The sequence below is a fragment of the Electrophorus electricus genome, chromosome 23 (assembly GCF_041902795.1).
Source record: "Electrophorus electricus isolate QZ-2024a chromosome 23, ASM4190279v1, whole genome shotgun sequence".
NCBI classification, from domain to species: domain Eukaryota; kingdom Metazoa; phylum Chordata; class Actinopteri; order Gymnotiformes; family Gymnotidae; genus Electrophorus; species Electrophorus electricus.
The window spans coordinates 15,510,321-15,532,500 of NC_137519.1; positions in this window are offsets into that span (position 1 = coordinate 15,510,321).

Genomic DNA, 22,180 nt, shown 5'->3' on the forward strand with positions numbered 1-22,180 from the left:
AAAATATGTCTTTCCCTAAGGCAAACACTAGAGGGCAGTAAGAGAACTTCCTTCAAGTCTGCAGTGAAACAGCCCCTCCAAAAGAGAGAAAGAGAAAGAAGGAGGAAAAGAATGAGGCTAACCACATGGAAGGGGAATCTATTAAAAGTGTCTTAGTAAAAGAGACAAGTCAGTCCAACAGCAGGCTGCTACTGTGAGGAGAGAATAGCAGACTTGATGTCATACAGTCTCCCACGCTAGACAGTCAACCATGAGCTAGCAGCTAAAGGTCCGTCCAGCACAGCTAGCAGTCTGAAAAATTCACTTTGTACAGCAGATATCTGACGCTGAACTTAAAACAACTTTAAAGAAATAAATATATAGATACATGAGCCTTTTAAAAGACATCATTACTATAATATAGGGAACAAAGAAATGGCTCCACATACAGGTTTAATTCTGAAATAGAACTTAGACTTTCTGTGTAATAATAGTCACCTTTCCCTGTAATGGACTATTACTGGTAATATGTAGAGACGCTGTGATGTATCATGTCATATCACACCATAAAAGGATCAAGAAACATGAAGACTCTTTGGAGCGAAGACATTTTTGACCTGCTATTTATCTTACAGCTCAAATGAATGAGGCATATTGCTTAACATCTTCAGCTAAACAGCAGATTGCTTTAAAAACATCTTCTCTTCTCGCGTACCCTGACTGATGCTCATCTATACTGCACTTGAGGCCATGTGCAGTGAGCCAGGCCACAGGGCACATAACACTAAAAAAGACTCCTATAAAGCAGTGGGAAACGATTCAATGGTGAGACTGTGAAAGATCAAGACTAAAGCACCCTGAACAAGCTTTAGTAACAGAATTCATCAGGCGTGTGGGTCTGCCTCGTCTGCCTCGTCTGAGACCTTGAGGTGAAGAAAATAAACAATCCAGTCTTTTTTTCTGCAGCTCACATCTACACTTACAGTATCTGTTACACACACATCTACCCTTCAGTATGTTACAGTAAACATATACCCTTACAGTATCTGTTACAGTAAACATCTACACTTACAGTATCTGGTACACACACATCTAACCTTAAAGTATCTGTTACACATACATCTACCCTTACAGTATGTGACAGTAAACATATACCCTTACAGTATCTGTTACACACACGTCTACCCTTACAGTATCTGTTACACACACATCTATCCTTAGAGTATGTTACAGTAAACATCTACCATTACAGTATCTGTTACACACACATCTACCCTTAAAGTATGTTACAGTAAACATCTACCCTTACAGTATCTGTTACACACCCATCTACCCTTCAGTATGTGACAGTATACATATACCCTTACAGTATCTGTTACACACACATCTACTCTTACAATATCTGTTACACACACATCTACCCTTACAGTATGTTACAGTAAACATATACCCTTACAGTATCTGTTACACACACATCTACACTTACAGTATCTGTTACAGTAAACATATACCCTTACAGTATCTGTTACACACACATCTACCCTTACAGTATGTGACAGTAAACATATACCCTTACAGTATCTGTTACACACATCTACCCTTACAGTATCTGTTACAGTAAACATATACCCTTACAGTATCTGTTACAGTAAACATCTACACTTACAGTATCTGTTACACACACATCTAACCTTAAAGTATCTGTTACACACACATCTACCCTTACAGTATGTGACAGTAAACATATACCCTTACAGTATGTGTTACACACACATCTACCCTTACAGTATGTGACAGTAAACATATACCCTTACAGTAACTGGTAGACACACATCTACCGTTACAGTATCTGTTACACACCTATCTACCCTTCAGTATGTTACAGTAAACATATACCCTTACAGTATCTGTTACAGTAAACATCTACACTTACAGTATCTGGTACACACACATCTAACCTTAAAGTATCTGTTACACACACCTACCCTTACAGTATGTGACAGTAAACATATACCCTTACAGTATCTGTTACACACACATCTACCCTTACAGTATGTTACAGTAAACATATACCCTTACAGTATCTGTTACACACACATCTACCCTTACAGTATCTGTTACAGTAAACATATACCCTTACTGTATATGTTACACACACATCTACCCTTACAGTATTTCTGGACTCCTGGAACAGATTGGGCATCTGATGTTAGGTCCATTCCTTTCAAATCCATCTGTGCACTTTAACCTCCCTGTCTCCAGGGACACCACAGGCTCAGTCGTTTCTACAGAAGCTGCTGTCCACAGGACTGCCTGCAGTCACAGGATCTGTTCCCCGTCAGGGACAGTTACTACTGAGTGTGCTGAGCTGTGAAGTCAAGATGTCGTTCAGTGTTTTGGGTGGGTGGGAAAATCAGAGCGCTTAGCTCTGAATTCTTCTCTTCTCCTGACTATTTCACTGGTGCAGTTATACTTCCACTTTAGCAAGCAGAGCTTAAAGTGATACACCCTGAATGTCATCTTAGTTTTGCATTCCATGACTCCTCTGTTTTCCTGGCCTTCAGTAGCAATAGCTTAATATTTCTGCATTGTGTTTCCCATCTTGCAGATATCATCTACAGGTTTGCAGTGCTGTACTTGAGATTTCAATTAGCAGTTAAGACACTTTGCAAGACTGTGGAGCATGTGTGAATTAAACACATACATATCTACATATAGGAGGAAAACAGATAACAGATACCTAACCCACAGTAACAAGGTTTCTTCCACCTGTGCTGTTGTAGGTCTACAATCAAATCAACTATCATTCAATGTGTATTTTTAACATGGGTTAGCAGAGATGGTAGGGTCCAGGTTTACAGCGATGGTCCACATTTAGAACAGGTGCACTCAGGGAATCGACACGGCAGTTTCAAAAGACATGAACTTCAATGAAAGGGAAGCACTACAGATTGCTACAGATTCTTACTCTGGGAATGTCTTAGAAAGACACCATGGTTCAGACAGACAGGACACAATCACAACCTGTCCTCACCATAGCAGTTAGACAGACAGGCACAATCAGAAGCAGCACTTAGTCTGAATGCCAAGGGGTGCTAAAAAATTCATATGGCATAGAAGTACACAGGGAATTTTCCCAACAAAAAACAGGTGAGGCACACTGGAGAGTGTCTATGAGAGTCTTAACAAATCCACTGAAGGAAAACAGTTGATAGTGAGAATCGGGAAACTTGTTATCTTGAACTCTGCTAGACGAGCATGATAATGAACTTCTGGAGGTCCTATCACCCCTCCCTGCGGTACCACCTCATGGAAATATAGCTGAAATATAAATGCATTTGGATAGACCATAATAACATAATTGGAAAGAAAGTTAGATGACTTGTATTTGTGCCCTCCACAGCACATTGGCCTTGCCATGCTGTTATCATGAGGGACAGATCACAGGGGTCCCCTCCCCTCCATGTCACGGAGCAGCTGGTTGGCCAGCCGCACCCCCGGCAGTGCCAGGCACCGGGTACTCTCTAATGAGCCCTCACCAGTGTCACATGACCAGGGTTACAATCAGAAAAGAAAGAAGGTTTCATCCACGCTGCAGGAGACCCTTCCCACTGGCCCTCAGCCTTCTAAATTAGAGGCCTCTGGCTCGAAGGGGAGAGAAAGACAAGTTTAAAAATAACAAAGATATCAAAATGTATACAATAGAAAAAAAAGCATAAGCATAAGATCAGTTAGCACAGTCAACCTGAACCTATAAAAATATAAGTATGAAGAAAAAGAGCATGCGTAGGCTTGGACTGGAATCATTCACACAGGACACTCAGAGCTCCTTCCGCCTGTCAATTACAGCTTATGTGAATCACAGCTCGAAACACAGCAGTTTTAGCATTTCAATGTATTATTGAGGTTATACCAGGCTGGCTGGTATTCATTTCACAGTGAACCTTCTAAAGTAGAATAAAACTTGAATAAGACATTGAATAAGGCATGAATAAGGCATTAGTAATAGCAAATGAAAAAAATATGTATGCAAATGATCAGTTTTGTTGGAGCACAGAATTAGAAATACACTTGCAATACGTGATAGCATATTACATGTAAAGGAAGACATGCCTAGTGACTTAAAATTAAAGTCATTCTGATTTTACATGTGAACAGTCACACTGCTAATAGTCACATATGAGGATATTCATGCTACGAACAGTCACTTTTGTACATATCCACACAACTAAAAGTCATACGTGTGATATGAAAACTTCTGACAGCGGACATGTGATGTCGTGAGATGCCGTGGGATTCCATCAGGTGCCTTGAGATACCGTGAGATGCCGTGAGACACTGTGAGACGCCGTGAGACGCTGTGAGACGCTGTGAGACGCTGTGAGATGCCGTGGGATGCCGTGAGACACTGTGAGATGCCATGAGACACTGTGAGATGCCGTGAGACACTGTGAGATGCCGTGAGACGCTGTGAGATGCCGTGAGAGGCTGTGACTACGTTCCAGTTGCTGTCCCTTTACTCCACACCTTGGGCCTTGTTCAAACTCCCTTTATGGACCGACCTATGCTGTCTGCATTTAATTACCAATGGCAGCACACGACCCATTAGTCTGTCGTCTTGTCAGAAAGTGATGCATTAACTGCACTGAACACCCAAAGCATTCGATTGGATTTCAGTGAATTTAATTTATTTGACTCTTTAACTCTGCACATTGCTAAATAATGGTGACAGAGTCAAAGCCAATGCGGCACCGGCGAGGGTGTTCATTTACATCACGTTTAGTTTCATGACAGGTGAGAATTGATGTTTGCCTAAGGAGAGGGTACACAAATCATAAATATTTATAGCCTGGTACAAGCTATTGATCAAGTGTTGAAGTGAAGAATCACAACTTCATCACCAGTTTACTTATATCTACATGTAATGGTAAGTGCTCCAATCTAAAAAAATTAGTTACTAACTTATTTAGCAATTTAAGCCATAGTAACTGGTTAACATGCACAAAGTAGTTTGATTGATCTAATTAACTGTTAACAGTCATGTATGTGCAGCCTCATGAGATGAATATTAGTAGTTTGAGTCTTTCTGCTTCTTTCCAGTTTGTAAGGCACAACAGAGGAGAGCAGCTTTTGGAGGTGTAACATCTGCGGCTGAAAGTTCTCTAAAAGCAATCAGGCCCCTCTTTAGTCTGAGGGTGAGAAGGCCTTGCTCATTTGCATAATCGTGTGCTGGCTCTCCTTGGTGATGTTAGCGTCACGCAGAGGGAATGTGGAGAAAATCTGCAGGAGTCACACAGGGTTACCAGGGTAACAGGAGGAAATCAGGCTGCTGCAAGCCCGTCCCCCTAGCCCAGAGAACTGGCTCCTCCCCCTAGCCCACAGACCTGGCTCCACCCCCTAGCCTACAGACCTGGCTCCTCCCCCTAGACCTGGCACCTCCCTCAAGCCCACAGGTCTGGCCACTCCCCCTATTACACAAAATTGGCTCTTCCCCCTTGGCTACAGACCTGGCTCCTCCCCCTAGTCAACAGAGCTGGCTCCTCCCCCTTGTGTGTACAGACCTGGCTCCTGCCTGGCCTCATTAGCTGGGTAATGGTATCCAAGGTTGTTTTAGGCTGCTAGAGCATCAGCTACCTGTCTCACTCCCTTTTGGATCTAATGAAATATGCTGATTGGATGTTCCAGGGAGTCACTGTGCCAGATCCAAGTGTCTTGAATGGTTTTCCCCACAGAGCACTGTGGGATTCAGAAAGTGCCAAGCACTGAACGCATACTTCAAGAGATTTAATGCAAATGTTGAAATGTTCTAATGTTAATATAATTTAAATTTTAGCATCTTCTTACATTATCAGGCTTTCGTCTTCCACTTGTAATAAAGAAAGGACAAGAATCAGACAGCCTGCCATCTCTAAGAGGATGCGGGGAAGTCTCGATTAATGACTTTTGGGCTATTTCATTTAGCATCAACTGATCCTTTTCACATTTAATGCATTTTTAATGAGCGAATCTTTCATGGTAAATCTGAAGCTAATTTCATAACTTATACATCTTGAGTGCTGGTTTCGCGGTACACACATTGCCTTGATTACTCTTCACAGATGGTCATGTTGTGCTGAACGAATTGAGAAGCTTTCAAAAAACTCCTCAAAATCCAGCATTCTCAGTTTCAAAGATTAGTCCCTCTCACACAAAACTGTAATTGGAGGCAAGACAAGTAAATCTTTAGAACTTTCACTGCCTCTTTTGAGCAGTGCATCTGAAACTTCACCATCTACAAAGCACACATGCCTGTATAAACATACCTTAACTTTGAAAGGTAGCATTCGTAGTTCATAGATAGTCCATAGCTGTGTCATAGCTGTGTCATAGTTAGGACATATCTATGTCATAGCTGTGTCATACTTAGTCCTCAGCTGTGCCATAGTTAGTCCAAAGCTGTGTCATAGTTAGTCCATAGCTGTGTCATAGCTGTGTCATAGTTGGTCACATCTGTGTCATAGTTAGTCCATAGATGTATCTTAATTAGTCCATAGCTGTGTCATAGCTGTGTCATAGTTGGTCTATATCTGTGTCATAGTTAGTCCATAGATGGATCATAGTTAGTCCATAGCTGTGTCATAGCTGTGTCATAGTTAGTCCATAGCTGTGTCATAGTTAGTCCATAGCTGTGTCATAGCTGTGTCATAGTTAGTCCATAGCTATGTCATAGGTAGTTTATAGCTGTGTCATAGCTGTATAATAGTTAGACCTTAGCTGTGTCATAGGTAATCCATAGCTGTGTCGTAGCTAGTCCATAGCTGGGTCATAGGTAGTCTATAGCTGTGTAATATATATATAATATAGCTCCTTATATTATACACCATGACACTCACACACCTGAACATGCCTCCTTATACACCATGACACTCACACACCTGAACATGCCTCCTTATATACCACAACACTCACACACCTGAACACACCTCCTTATACACCACGACACTCACACACCTGTGCACGCCTCCTTATACACTACGACATTCACACACCTGAACACGCCTCCTTATACACCATGGCACTCACACACCTGAACTTGCCTCTTTGTACACCATGATGCTCACACACCTGAACACGCCTCCTTATACACCACGACACTTACACACCTTAACACGCCTCCTCATACACCACGACACTCACACACCTGAACATGCCTCTTTGTACACCATGATGCTCACACACCTGAACATGCCTCCTTATACACCATGACACTCACACACCTGAACATGCCTCCTTATACACTACGACACTTAGACACCTTAACACGCCTCCTCATACACCACGACACTCACACACCTGAACACGCCTCCTTATACACCACGACACTCACACACCTGAACACGCCTCCTTATACACCACGACACTCACACACCTGAACATGCCTCCTTATACACCACGACACTCACACACCTGAACACGCCTCCTTATACACCACGACACTCACACACCTGAACACGCCTCCTTATACATCACGACACTCACACACTCGAATACGCCTCCTTATACATCACGGCACTCACACACCTGAACACACCTCCTTATACACCACGACACTCACACACCTGAACACGCCTCCTTATACACCACAACACTCACACACCTGAACACGCCTCCTTATACACCACGACACTCACACACCTGAACACGCCTCCTTATACACCACGACACTCACACACCTGAACACGCCTCCTTATACACCACGACACTCACACAACTGAACACGCCTCCTTATACATCACGACACTCACACACTTGAATACACCTCCTTATACATCACGGCACTCACACACCTCAACACACCTCCTTATACACCACGGCACTCACACACCTGAACACGCCTCCTTATACACCATGACACTCACACAACTGAACACGCCTCCTTATACATCACTGCTACTTTGATTAAGAAGGAAATGCAGACCTGTTTGACCATAATTCAGACATTCATTTCCTGTTTAATATATTTATTGTTATGCTTGTATCTTGCATTAAATGCGACTTTGTGTCCCTCCTGAGGCTTCTTTGCTCTGATAGCTTTGTAATTGGTTTATGGTATTAAAATAAGTTCAGCTTGGGGCTATTTGAATTCATGCTTCTTTATTCTCTCAAAGTGTGACAAATAACACACACACAGACACACAGACACACACATGCACACACAAAGCTAATTATAATGTGCGTTCAATGCATGGAAATTGGTTCACATATGGATGTGCAGGTACATGTGCATTTGTATGTGTGTGTGTGTGTCAGTGAGTTTCTCTCAGCGTTCGAGCGGCATTCTGTGGTGAAATGGGCTCACTGATTGGTGGAAGTCACTGGGTTAATTGAGCAGCTTTTGTTTTTCTCGTCATTGTTATTGTTGTTGTTGTTGTTGTTTGGATTTTTGTTCTGCCATAGTTTGATTTTCAGTTTTAATGATCCTCTGTGGGACTGTAAGAAGATTGGATAATGTTTTACAAATAAATTTATCAAGCATAAGAAAATGTTCTTTTCAAAACCTAATAACTGGATTGTTCTTTTAAAGAGGAACTGGCCACTAGACTAATCACTTCAAACTCTCCATTCATTTTATCCTGGACAAAAATCTTCATTTTAATAATATATTTACATCTTTTGTGAGTACAAGAAATGACCTATCATTTTTTAATAAATACAATAACAATAAATTTCAATAAATACATAACAAACCCAAATGAGCATGGTAACACAAACACACACACACACACACACACACACACACACACACACTCTCTCTCACACACACACTCTCTCTCACACACACACACACACACACACACACACACACACACACACACACACACTCTCACACACACACACACACACACACACACACACACAATTACAAGTGGAAAGTCTTACCATTTCTGCCCCATCTCCGAGACTTTTCAGTGATTTCTGACTTCATTTGTGGAGAGAATGAGCTCATGTTTTTCTTTTGAGATTTTATTAGCTTATTTTCATTTATTTGAACTCCAGATCAATTAATTTCAACATCGTTAAAATTCTGCAGTATTTTTGCACATTTGTGCCTTCTTATAGTTTGTCCTGTTACATCACTGATGCACCATGAGGGTCAAATGGAGCGCTTGTGAAAACAACGGCAGTCAAGGATTTGTGGAATTTAAATGGGAAAATATTTTCGGCTCTGAGCTTGGAGGCTTTGCGCTCACTTATTTAGATATAACCCAACCGAGTGACTTCAGGGTCACGGTGTCTGTTAATAACTGCGATCTTATTAATGATTGAGATTGCCTTGAGAGACAGCTTTCACGAACCTCCTCCATGTGTCTTGGTTAATGAGTACGTGTGGAGCGGAGACCTCACTGTCACAGTGTCGCACGGAAACACACCAAGCTGGCCACAGTCATTTCCTCTGTGATTGTCACATAATTTCACATGCTGTGGGGACATAAAGCAGAAAGAAGCTCAGTTTCCTCACCTGCATGGTCTTACTCTGAATAAGAGAATGCCATGAATACCAATCAGCCAAATCACAGTCAGGCAGGCAGACGCAGGGTTCACGTTTAGGAAGCCACTAGACCACTAAAAGAAACCGTGCAAACTGGTCGAGGACATTGCACACTGACTGAAGGGTGAACACTGTAAGATTTGTCCTCTGTGTGCCCAAACTTTCATCATCATATCAATCACAGAAGGCAACCTCATAATCAGACGACTGACCCCTAATCACAGACTAAATCAATCCATCAAAAGGCTCTCTTGAAGTATGGCAGAATGAATCATGAGGTAAATGATATCCAAGCACGTTATGACAATAATACTCACTGACTGGCTAATGAGTGGAAAGTGTCGTTTATACCCTTTCCGGAGTTACTTCTAATCAAATAAAGCTTGTCTCGCTCGCTCCAGTCATTGAGGTGCACGTTTCTTTTCTTTTCTTGTATTCCTGATTGCACATAATTTCCAAATTGTGGAACATCAGAGTAATTAGTTCCAGCAACGCGAGGGGCTGATAGCCTGTTTACCGCCAAGAGATAAACCACCTATGAATTTAACAGGCAGAGAAGTACAGAACCACATGGTAGTGATGACAGTTAGTTAGCAGAAGGGGTTTCTAACCCAAGTTTGAACTTGTGGTGAACCTGTATTAGATGTCTCTGTAATGTTCCTCGAGGGAAATGGTTAGATATTAATCCATGCACAGTCAATTTCCCAGGGTTTCTCCTTCCCATATGTGTGAGGGAAAGCTTTTCTTAGCATTGCTATTTTCCAATTACTGGCTAAGGTGCCTCTATGTTGAACTTAACAAACACAACCTTGTTTTTTCATCAGTGAGTGCCACCACACCCACACCTCTTTAGAGTCTGAACTTTTGTAATTTAAACTGACACATTTAATTTTCCTCTGCTGTCAACTTCATTTAAATGATGGATTACTTTTTTCAAGTTTAGGCCTAATTGAAATTTTGAAAGAGAAAAGGAAATTATCAACAAGCTTTTCAGTTTAGAAAGTAAATAAATAAATAAATGCAAGATTCTGCACCCAGACAGGTTTAAGGACCTAATAAAGTCCTGAAGAACCTGGAGCTTTTTGAACTCCAGTATGGTGATGGACCCCATCAAGAACTCCACTCCTAAATTTCACTCCTTAGCAGGTCAGACGGCCACAGGTGGATGGCAGTGAAATATCCCTCACATGTAAACCTGTGCTCATCTGAGGAGGAGGGTGAGAAGGTTGAATTTGGACAGATTTGATACCACGTAGGTTAAATGTTATGCAGTATGATCCAGTACAATTCCAGACACATAAGCATGAATGTAAAAAAAAAAATTATGCCTACAGTGCTGACATCAGACCAGCTGGACAAGTCCCATAAGAGTCAATGCAGTGTTGAAGAGTCCCATAAGAGTAAATGCAGTGTTGAAGAGTCCCATAAGAGTCAATGCAGTGTTGAAGAGTCCCATAAGAGTAAATGTAGTGTTGAGGAGTCCCATAAGAGTCAATGCAGTGTTGAAAAGTCGCATAAGAGTAAATGTAGTGTTGAGGAGTCCCATAAGAGTCAATGCAGTGTTGAAGAGTCGCATAAGAGTAAATGTAGTGTTGAGGAGTCCCATAAGAGTAAAGGCAGTGTTGAAGAGTCCCATAAGAGTCAATGCAGTGTTGAAGAGTCGCATAAGAGTAAATGTAGTGTTGAGGAGTCCCATAAGAGTCAATGCAGTGTTGAAGAGTCCCATAAAAGTAAATGCAGTGTTGAGGAGTCCCATAAGAGTAAAGGCAGTGTTGGGGAGTCCCATAAGAGTTAATGCAGTGTTGGGGAGTCCTGTAAGAGTAAATGCAGTGTTGAAAAGTCGCATAAGAGTAAATGTAGTGTTGAGGAGTCCCATAAGAGTCAATGCAGTGTTGAAGAGTCGCATAAGAGTAAATGTAGTGTTGAGGAGTCCCATAAGAGTAAAGGCAGTGTTGAAGAGTCCCATAAGAGTCAATGCAGTGTTGAAGAGTCGCATAAGAGTAAATGTAGTGTTGAGGAGTCCCATAAGAGTCAATGCAGTGTTGAAGAGTCCCATAAAAGTAAATGCAGTGTTGAGGAGTCCCATAAGAGTAAAGGCAGTGTTGGGGAGTCCCATAAGAGTTAATGCAGTGTTGGGGAGTCCTGTAAGAGTAAATGCAGTGTTGAAGAGTCCCGTAAGAGTTAATACAGTGTTGAGGAGTCCCATGAGAGTTAATACAGTGTGTAATGTAACAGGTACATTTTGCTGACATGATACTGTAAAATACTGAAACGAGGAAGAAGCAGAGAGTCTAAGCTCTGTTAACCAAGGACATCAAATTAATGCGCGTCTACATTTACATTTTCAATTATTTCAGTGTATGCCCTTCTCCACAGAGGGAAAGGTCAACTCTTTCCAAAAAGCTAATTGCTTATTTGAAATTAAATCTAAATAATATTCAAATGATCAAACTATGGAGGTTCCAAGCTTGTAAAAGTGCCATATACTCGACAAAACAAGCACTTCATACAGGTTTGGTACTGTAGTACTAGAATTTACTATAATACTGTAATTTACAGCATACTATTATTTCCTATAATACTATCATTTACTAATATAATTTATTACAATAATAAGACTGCACAGAGGAGGGTGAGTGGGGAATAATGATGTGCCTATAAATGTAGTTACTGTAGTCATTCCTACTCCCATGATGCTCCCTGTTCCTGCTCAGGTTTCTGCTGTCTGAGGTTCTCACTAAGCACTTCATCACTTAAGGCCATCCTCCTGGTGTTCTGATGCTCACTAGTCCTCGGCCCCCTCCTTTCACTTAGTCTGTAGAAGACTTCCCGACAGAGGTCATTATGAACACAGGTCCTTCATCAGCTGGGCAAGGGCCTACACATTCCGTTTCTCTGGACACCTTGTGTACTTCACTACAATGTTGAATCTCTCTCTCTCTCTCTCTCTCTCTCTCTCTCTCTCTCTCTCTCTCTCTCTCTATATATATATATATATATATATATATATATATATATATATATATATATATATATATATAAATTCTCCACTTGCCCTCCTCCGGGCAGTCTTTATCCTTCAAGCTTGGGTCCTCTACCAGACCCAGAGGGTCCTGTGCAGCATAATAAAATTGTGTTGAGGGTTATTACTTTTGCAACCTTACTGATACCACTCAAATGTATTTTGAATTAAGTGGATTTAAAACATCATGTTATCTGCATCTATCTGTGTTTGCACCTTGTTATGCAGCATTATTACATTAAGAACCATATGTGCCAAAACACATTTCCTATGGGGGACACAAACTAGCAAGTACAAATGGGAATATAGCGCCTATGACATTGCTAGAATACAATAGAAACCCACCCTGCGTCATTTTGCCTTGAATCACAGCTGTCACCAGAGCTGATAAATGGAGAGATATCAGTAACAGGTAGCATGCTGCATGCTACTCTCCTTCAGCACGGCAGCGGAGATGCTTATAGCAGGGTACTTTTCTCTTAAGGACCAATTAGAGACAAAAGAAGTTACCCCACAATTTCTGGCACATTTAGTTGGTGAAAGGAGGGAAGATTGCCTGTATTAAGGGTATAGCCCCTTCAAGTCTGTGAACATAATCAAACATGCTACAGACTCTGTCACCGGCACGTGCCTCATTGCGTGCGGCCTGATTAAAAGGCTTGGCTTATAACAATAGACTTATTTCTTGATTTCTGGCAAAATGAGCACAGTGCTGAGTGTTCAGTGCCTGTTTGTCCTCAGAGGAGATTGTGCCTGATAGCTTCGGTGTATTTTATAAATCCACTTCCATCACGGTAATCTCAAACCTCACTATTTAGTTAGGCACTTTTTGTAACCAAAACCACAGCACTAAATAAACCCGCTGGGTCCAAGGGTCTGTGTAAGAAGTGTCTTACTGCTGTGGGGATTACATAGCATCCCATAATCACAGCAGCAGGTGGTGGTTTCAAAGAGATGTGTAATGTCAAACACTTTGTAAACAGAACACTCCTCATGTTTTTTAGGTCAAAGACACGCATCTCCTCAAGGTCTTGTCCATTTGAGGCCTCTCCAACATGATTGCATCTTAGCTCAGGACTGCAGAATGCACTTAACTACTGCAGTGGAAAGCGTTGGTCCACACAACACCTTGTGCCCCACTGTGAAAACATTCCTGCTACCAACAAACCTTGTGCCGTCCTACAGGAAGGCCCCCTCAGTCTTCTGTCAGTCTGCATGTGTGGATGCTACACTGGTTCCATATCATAAATATCAAATCACATCCAGAACAGGGCAGAGCAGAGTGGATAAGTGGTTGGGTTGCATCTGTAAAAATCAGCTTCAGGTGTTAGTCGCGATCGAAGAGGAGGATGTTCATTTCTGGGTTTTGTTTGTTTGTTTGTATTTTCAGAAATATGTTCCCAAAGTTATAGATTCAAGGTTTATTGGTGTTTATGCACATTGAGTCTCCTGAGGGAGGCCGGCTGTGGGCAGCATGCTTTGGGCGGGTTACTGAATGTCTACAAGCAGGTGAAGAGCTTGTTATTACATTTACATTTATGGCATTTAGCCAATCAGAGCGACTTACAAAGTGCTTTGTCATTTCCTCATAGAAGACATGCTAGTACAGTACAGTAGGTTAGAGTCCAACATACCAATGAGTTAGAATAGTGTAGAATACAGGGATAAATGCTGATACCTAGAAATGCAAATACATAAGGTCTATGTTAAACAATGATAAGTGCAATAAACAATAAGTGCTAGAGTTTGTTAGACAACATCAGTGTAATAAACAATACCCTACAATAAGTATTAATTTAATCAGTCGATATGGGAGCAGGGTCAGTGGTAATTTAAATATTCCATGAATAGACGGGTCTTTAGTGTGAGCTTGAAGACTCTGCCTTTCCAGACAGCAAGTGAAAGTTCATTACACTATCTGGGAGCCAGAACAGAGAATAGTCTCCATGCATGCAGCTACTGGGAGCCACTGAAGGGAGCATAGCAGTGGAGTAATGTGTGAACTTCGGAGGATTGAAGACCAGTCGTGCTGCTGCATTCTGGACAAGTTGTAGAGGTTTGATGGCTCTTAGAGGAAGACTAGCAAGTAACGAGTTACAGTAGCGAGTTATTATTAACATTAACTAGTACTTCCAATCAAACATTACTCAGTATGAATAACATTTAATTGCATCTATAAATATTCATATTGTTTGTGAATTGTGAGTTTGCTATAATTTTGAACAAGTAATGCTATTATACTGACAGTATCATGTTGACATTTCTTTTTAGTGCTGCAGGATAGGTGTGTGTGTGTGTGTGTGTGTGTGTGTGTGTGTGTGTGTGTGTGTGTGTGTGTGTGTGTGTGTGTGTGTGTGTGTGTGTGTGTGTGTGTGTGTATGTGTGTGTGTGTTATTCTTTCAGTGCAGCATAAAGTTCACATTGGACAGAAATAGTCTGCTGAAAGGTACGGGGGTGTGAACACTAGTAAGTGATTCCTGTCTTCCTGCACCTACATAGTGACATCCCGTAACAACTAAACCTATTTAATCAACTAGCGAGGAGACACGTGTGTCTAATGAGGGCACGTTAGTGCTCTAGGCTTATATGCCTCTTCCTGTCCATCATACTTTAATGAAATGCTGCGTTAAAGTGTCTTGCTGCTTCTAGTCCTCCTGTAGTTCTTGACAAGCTCAGTGCAGGGAGTGCGAGTGTATGTTACAGGAGACAGGGTTAATGCTTCAAGGTTATAGCTATCACCAAGCCCACATGGAGTGACACCTATCGGAATGCATTCCACACTACCTGTCACCCGTCACAATGTTTAAGTGTGAGTCCTTGGATAAGTCACCGCTGTTCCAAAACAAGTTACCACAAAAAGGCGGGATTTCTGCAACAAATATTTTTTTTCTTTCTCTCTTTAGGTACAAACAATCTAGGCATATTAGATAACGATGTTAATTAATCACAGATGTTCCTGCGAGTCTCTCCCTGGCTGTGGTTGTGCCTGCTCCTGTCTCGTAGCTCTGGAAGGATGTGATTTCCTCGGTCCCAGCTCCAGTGGTTTCTGTGCACAGCTCTCTGTGTCTGTATGAAAACAGTCTCACCTACAGTCTCACCTATCAGCCCTGGACCCCCATTTCCCCAAACTCACTGGAGTGTTTACACAATTACTTAGTGTACATATTTGTGAGGACTCATTTTATTACTGAACAACTACAGTGCTCTCTGTCAATCCAAAATGTTAATAAACCTCAAACCTGAATATTTAAGAAAGTAAAAGTGAGGTTTTGGTTTTCTTAGGAGGATATCTGAGTGCATAATTATTGGACAACTATTAGTTGAAAAATGGAAAACTTTCCTATCTCACTTGTTTATTTTTATCTGTTAAAATGAAAATAATAAACCAACAACTCAACATTTATAAATAAACATTTCTGAGATTAAAAAAATAAATAAATCAGTGACCAGTGTAGCCCCCCAACATAGCCAGCCACCTTCTTTTCTATAACAGTCATAAGCCTTCCATTCACGGAGTCTGTCAGTTTCTTAATCTGTAGACGATCAACATTTTGCACAGCAGCAACCACAGCCTCCCAGACACTGTTCAGAGAGCTGCACTGTTTTCCTTCACCATAGGTCTCCTGCTTAAGAAGAACCCACAAGTTCTCAGTTGGGTTTAGGTCAGGTAAGGAAGGGCCATGTCATTATTCTTTCATCTTTAAGGTTTTTACTGGGTAGCGATGCAGTTGAGTATTTTGATGCCTTCGATGGAGCATTGACCTGCATAAACATCATGGTCTTCTTGAAAGATGCAGACTTTTTCCTGTACCACTGCTTGAAGAAAATGTCTTCTAAAAACTGGCAGTAGGTTTGGGAGTTGACTTCGAATCCATCTTCAACCAAAAAAGGTCCAACTACCTCATCTTCAATAATACCAGCCCATAGCAGTACCCTACTTCCACCTTTCTGGTGGAGCTCTGTGCCCATTATTGATCCAGCCATGGGCCCATCCATCTGCTCTGTCAAGAATCACTCTCGCTTCATGAGTCCATAAAACCTTTGAAAAATCTGTCTTCAGATATTTCTTGGCCCAGTCTTGATGTTTCACCTTATCTGTCTTGTTCAGTGGTGGTCAGGTTTCAGCCTTCCTTACCTTGGCCATGCTTCTGAGTACTGAACACCTTGCACTTCTGGGCACTCCAGGTAGGTTGCAGGTTTGGAATATGACAGCACTGGAGGATAATGTGTTCCTGGTCGCTTCACGTTTGATTCTCAAATCTTTGGCAGTTATTATGTGTCTTTTTTTCTCAAAACGTTTCTTGCGACCCTGTTGACTATTGCAACAAAATGTTTGGTGTTTCTGTGATCACCCCGATATCTTAGCAAGTTTAAGCAACTTTCATCTCTCTGAAAGGCTTTTTACAATTTTTGACTTTTCAAAGTCACTTAAATTTCTTTTTTGGCCCATTTTGCCTGAGCAAAAGAAGCTGCCTAATAATTCTGCACACCTTGATATAGGGTGTTGATCTCCTTAGGCCATGCCCTCCCTCAGTACACAAATACACATCACATGATATGCTTAAATCCAATAGGCATTCATGGTTTATATGTATAAAATTGATAATATGGTCAAAATACCCTCTTGCCTAATAATTGTGCACACAGTGTATATTGTCTGACATGAAAGAGAGTGTGTGTTAAGCGTCATGCTTGTGCTAACGTTTAAATGATCTTTGTGTTAGACTGCTTTTGGGAAACAACCTCAACTGAGGCATTTATTAACCAGCTCTTCATATTATGTGAGTTTTCTTTAGTGTGGCTTTTCCAGCATATCCCCATTGGAAGTGCTGCCTCAAATAGGACCAGCTCAGTGGTATTCTCCGAAACAAGCACACTGTCTGGACGATGGCTGTTCTCCGAGATGTACCGGGGAACATCCGCTCATACCCATATCTACCGAGAGTTGTCAGTCCTTGTGCTGATGCAAGCTCTGTCGTGGGTGTCTTCGTCTGGTACCTGGCTCCCCTGCTCTGATGACTACGATGGACAGCATTGAGGTCTCCTTCTCCTTGCAGGCTCTCCCTCACAAACGGAATCCACAGTGGATCTCAACACCTGCTGCAGTAGCAAACCGAACCGAGATCTCTCAGCAACACTATTCACAGTAGACCTTTACTTCTACTGCTACTGCTAACTAATCACATTTTTATACATTTTTGTCACATGGTCCACAGAGGCTTGCATAATTACCAGTATGACAGAATGTGTGTCGCCTTGGAGTTTGAACTCATGACCTTGTCAATGTTTCGTTCTGTTCCACCAGGTGAGCTGTGGAAGCACTGGTAATGGTGGGTCTATCCTTTTTTGCCCCTATACAGAGAAGCAGGGAGGTTATTTTAACAGGCATCAGCGTCATTTAATAGTAGGCTATCATTATCTGTGTTAAAAAGCATTTGCATAAAAAAACGCCACTAACCTTAGCAAGCTAAGAGATGCTCTGAAGGTCCCTGTTTGGGAGAAGTTCATCACAGTGGAACCACTCAAGCAGTAATGGCCTCATTAGTGTGGACGCTTGCACACTGAGCCACACGCTGAACCGCACAGGAGCCACACATGAGCCACACATGAGCCAAAAATGAGCCACACATTGAACAGCACATGAGCTGCAAATGAGCCACAAATGAGCTACACACTGAACTACACATGAGCCACACATGAGCCACACATGAGCCACATAAGCCACATAAGCCACATATGAGCCACACATGAGCAACATATGAGCCACAAATTAGCCACATATTAGCCATACATGAGACACATATGAGCCACACATGAGCCACACATGAGCCACATAAGCCACATAAGCCACATATGAGCCACACATGAGCAACATATGAGCCACAAATTAGCCACATATTAGCCATACATGAGACACATATGAGCCACACATGAGCCACATATGAGCCACACATGAGCCACACATGAGCCACACATGAGCCACACATGAGCCACACTTCCCTGCGCTCCCTTCCCCTCCGCGAGATCTGGGCACTGACGATGGGCTCTGGATCTATCTTCAGATTTGCCATGTGGAAATTAATATGGTTTCTATTTACTAGAGTCAATACTTTTGTTTATTTGTTTGTTTGTTATTTACTGCTTGTTATCAGCGTCAGTGGATGAATGCTAATACATATTCATAAGCATTCTCATGCCTCTGCCCCTTGTTCTCTGTCGAGCGCTGTGAGTCGTTCATTGCGGAGGCCAGGCTGGGGATTGCACAATTGTCTCTCTGGGCTTTTGTTCATAAAACAATAGTTTAGTGTCCTACTTAGAAGAGGCGTTTTTTGCTCTCTCGTTCTGAACACTTAACCTTGGCAGAGCAGACAGACGAGAGGCCTCATTCTTCTCAGCTGATGGTTTCGCACACACGTGGACACGTGGGACAGTTTCACGTTCACATCACGGATGTTACTGTTCCAGACACAGAGACACAGAGAATTACTGAGAAAAAAAGGCAAACCAAAAACCAAACGCAAGAAACTGATCAATATTGCACTGGAATCAGAATGTTCTTGTATGGCTGCTGCACTTTTGACATTTTGTGCTACATGTACACTCTTTCTCTTTTCTCAGTACTTTCTTTTTTTCAGTCACACACACACACACACACACACACACACACACTCACACACTCACACACTCACATGCACGCAGGCACACTCACACACTCACACACACACTCACGCACATATCTTGAAATATCCTGTGCTCTGACTAAGGCTTCTTTGAGATGTCAGCATTCCTCTCCAACTTCCACCTCAGAAATCCTTTATTTCAAGCATTGCTGTGTATTCAGGCGAGATGTCAATCAAAGCATTTCCCTACCAAAGTGGCCTCTTTGCTTGTGTGGGATAATTTCCCACATGAAATTGCTGCCATTTTCTATATGTATCCAGATGTAAATTGATTTTCGGTGACAGTCTGTCTAATGCGGTCGCTAAGAGGAAGACCATAATCAGGCCCCCTTACAAGGTCTGTGGAAATGTGGGTAGTGAAACATTGGAAGGTGGATGTCCTGAGGTGGATGTACCGTGTGTTCTGTCCAGGATACCTCCACCTTTACAGCCAAGTACACTGAAGTGATGCACAGGTAGCAGCTGATGTCCAGATTACAATTTTTGTTTATTCTGTTCTTTTGGTACAGATTGTATTGTGATGTCTGCAAATCCCCTTTTTGTTATATTTAAATTAAAAGTCAGTCATTGGTCATATTAGTGGGCATGTAGCACATGGCGTATCTGAGCACAAACCCAAAAGGACTTTTATAGCAGAATAATAAACACCCTCCTAGAGCCTCCGTAGGTAGAACACCACCCTCAAAACACCACCCCAAAGCACCATGCCGAGAGCCCCAGACAGAACACCACCCCAGAGCACCACCCTCAGAACACCACCCCAGAATACCACCCCAAGAGCCCCAGACAGAACACCACCCCCAGAGCCCCACCCTCAGAACACCACCCCAGAACACCATCCTCTGAACGCCACCCCAGAACACCACCCCAGAGCACCACCCTCAGAGCCCCAGAGAGAACACGACCCTCAGAACACTACCCTCAGTGCACCACCCCTAGAGCCCAGACAGAACACCACAGACAGTGTACCACAGACAGTGTACCACAGACAGAACACCACAGACAGTGTACCACAGACAGAACACCACAGACAGAACACCACAGACAGTGTACCACATAAGTAAAATTGAATACAATGCAAATCAGTGAGCCAAGCACTCTCTCAAACCCAAAGCTGCCAGTTTCTCGCTCTCTCTTGTCTTGTCTCTCTCTCCATCCTCTCTTTCCGCCCTCTACCTCTCACTTTGACTCACATGCTAATTAAATTAAGACATAGCACTTGCTGACAATCCCCAGAAGACCTAAATGGGGCATAAATGATTGAACTCTTTCTATCCTCAGCGATTAATGATAGGCACCTGGGGGAACTCCCCTGACATGCACAACCTCATACCCTGCACTCATCTTTTTTTATTCTGCTATTTCTTTTAATAATATTTACGCTTTGTCTTCCTCAATTTGCACTTTTTGAATAAGGTGCACTAAATCTGTGCCCTGTACCTCAGATGCTCATGTTTCACAAGCCTGGGTGCGCAGAGCAGAGCTGGGAACCACAGAGCAGAGCTGGAACCACAGAGCAGAGCTGGGAACCTAAACGGTTGCGCTGGAGACCGAGGGAAGCCATACGCCAGCAAGTGCATGTGACACACGGACGCATTCTGCTGCACGAAGGTTACTGACATCACTAACTCTGTCTGATGTCATTGTTAGCCACCGGGTGAAGCCTGATAATTTAGAGTAAATACTGGAGACATGTTGAGCCTCTCTCTCTCTCTCTCTCTCTCTCTCTCTCTCTCTCTTTCTCTCTCTCGCTGTCTGTTTCATCACTAGATGAACACACCTGCAGCGGTTCCTCACCGTGTGTGCTGCCGTGTCACAGGTCCTTTCTGAAAACAAAGAAAAGCCTCACAAACACAGCCGATGGATCGTGAGTGATGATGGAGGGAACTGGACAGAGGAACAAGACGAAAAACAACAGATTTGAATTAGCTATAATGTCATCCAGCCAGTGCAAAACACAGATGCAACCACGTCCATTCAGCTCAATGCAATCAGAGCAAAGTACTCACTGGGGGAGAGTGAGAGATCTGTAACTGCCCTGTGCCCATGGAAACAGAATGACAGCCAATTGCTCGGCTGCACGGAGTGGCTGAGAGCTAGCTTACTCTTCTGTTACATCATCGCATCATGTCATTCAAGTGCAGGACTGGAGCAGACCTCAGCCGGGGGTCCAGACTGTGCCTGCACGTCCAGGAGACCATGTCTGTGTCTGCATGTCCAGGAGACCATATCTGTGTTTGCATATCTAGGAGACCATGTCTGTGTTTGCATGTCCAGGAGACCATATCTGTGTTTGCATATCTAGGAGACCATGTCTGTGTTTGCATGTCCAGGAGACCATGTCTGTGTCTGCATGTCCAGGAGACCATGTCCTGTCTGCAGGTTTCGTCCACGTCTATACACATGTGGACCAGCAGCTCCAGGGACACAAGGGTCCGTAGACAGACATAATTATTATTTATTGTTTTGTCATCTTGATTGCATATGTTATATGTGGCCAGCTGAGCAAATAACCTACCATAATTTGATAAAGCTTGTTATGAAATGCTGGTGAACTTGTTCGCTTGAGGAAAGGATATGACAGCGTTGGAATAATCTGCCGTCTAGAGCCCAACGCTCCACAGCCAAAGCCTGGAAAACAGGCACCCTGTCACTGACTCTCAATACTGTCATGGCTATGAGAATGAACAGAAGCTAGTGAGAATAATGCCCACTCGAGTGGTCAGTAACTCACTAAATCACTGGCATAAGCTACCAACAGACTGCTGACTCTCGCTGCATATGTTACCTTGGTAACTTTGCAATAAACACCAGGAGGATGTAGATTCATGGAGAAAATGGTTTATTTTCAGAAATGAGTGAGCAACAGAGCAGCAGCAGCATGTCAGTCATACAGTGTTGTTATCTGTCCACTAACTGCTGATATTCAACTTTATACTAAATGACAGGCTGAGATATAAATGTGAATTG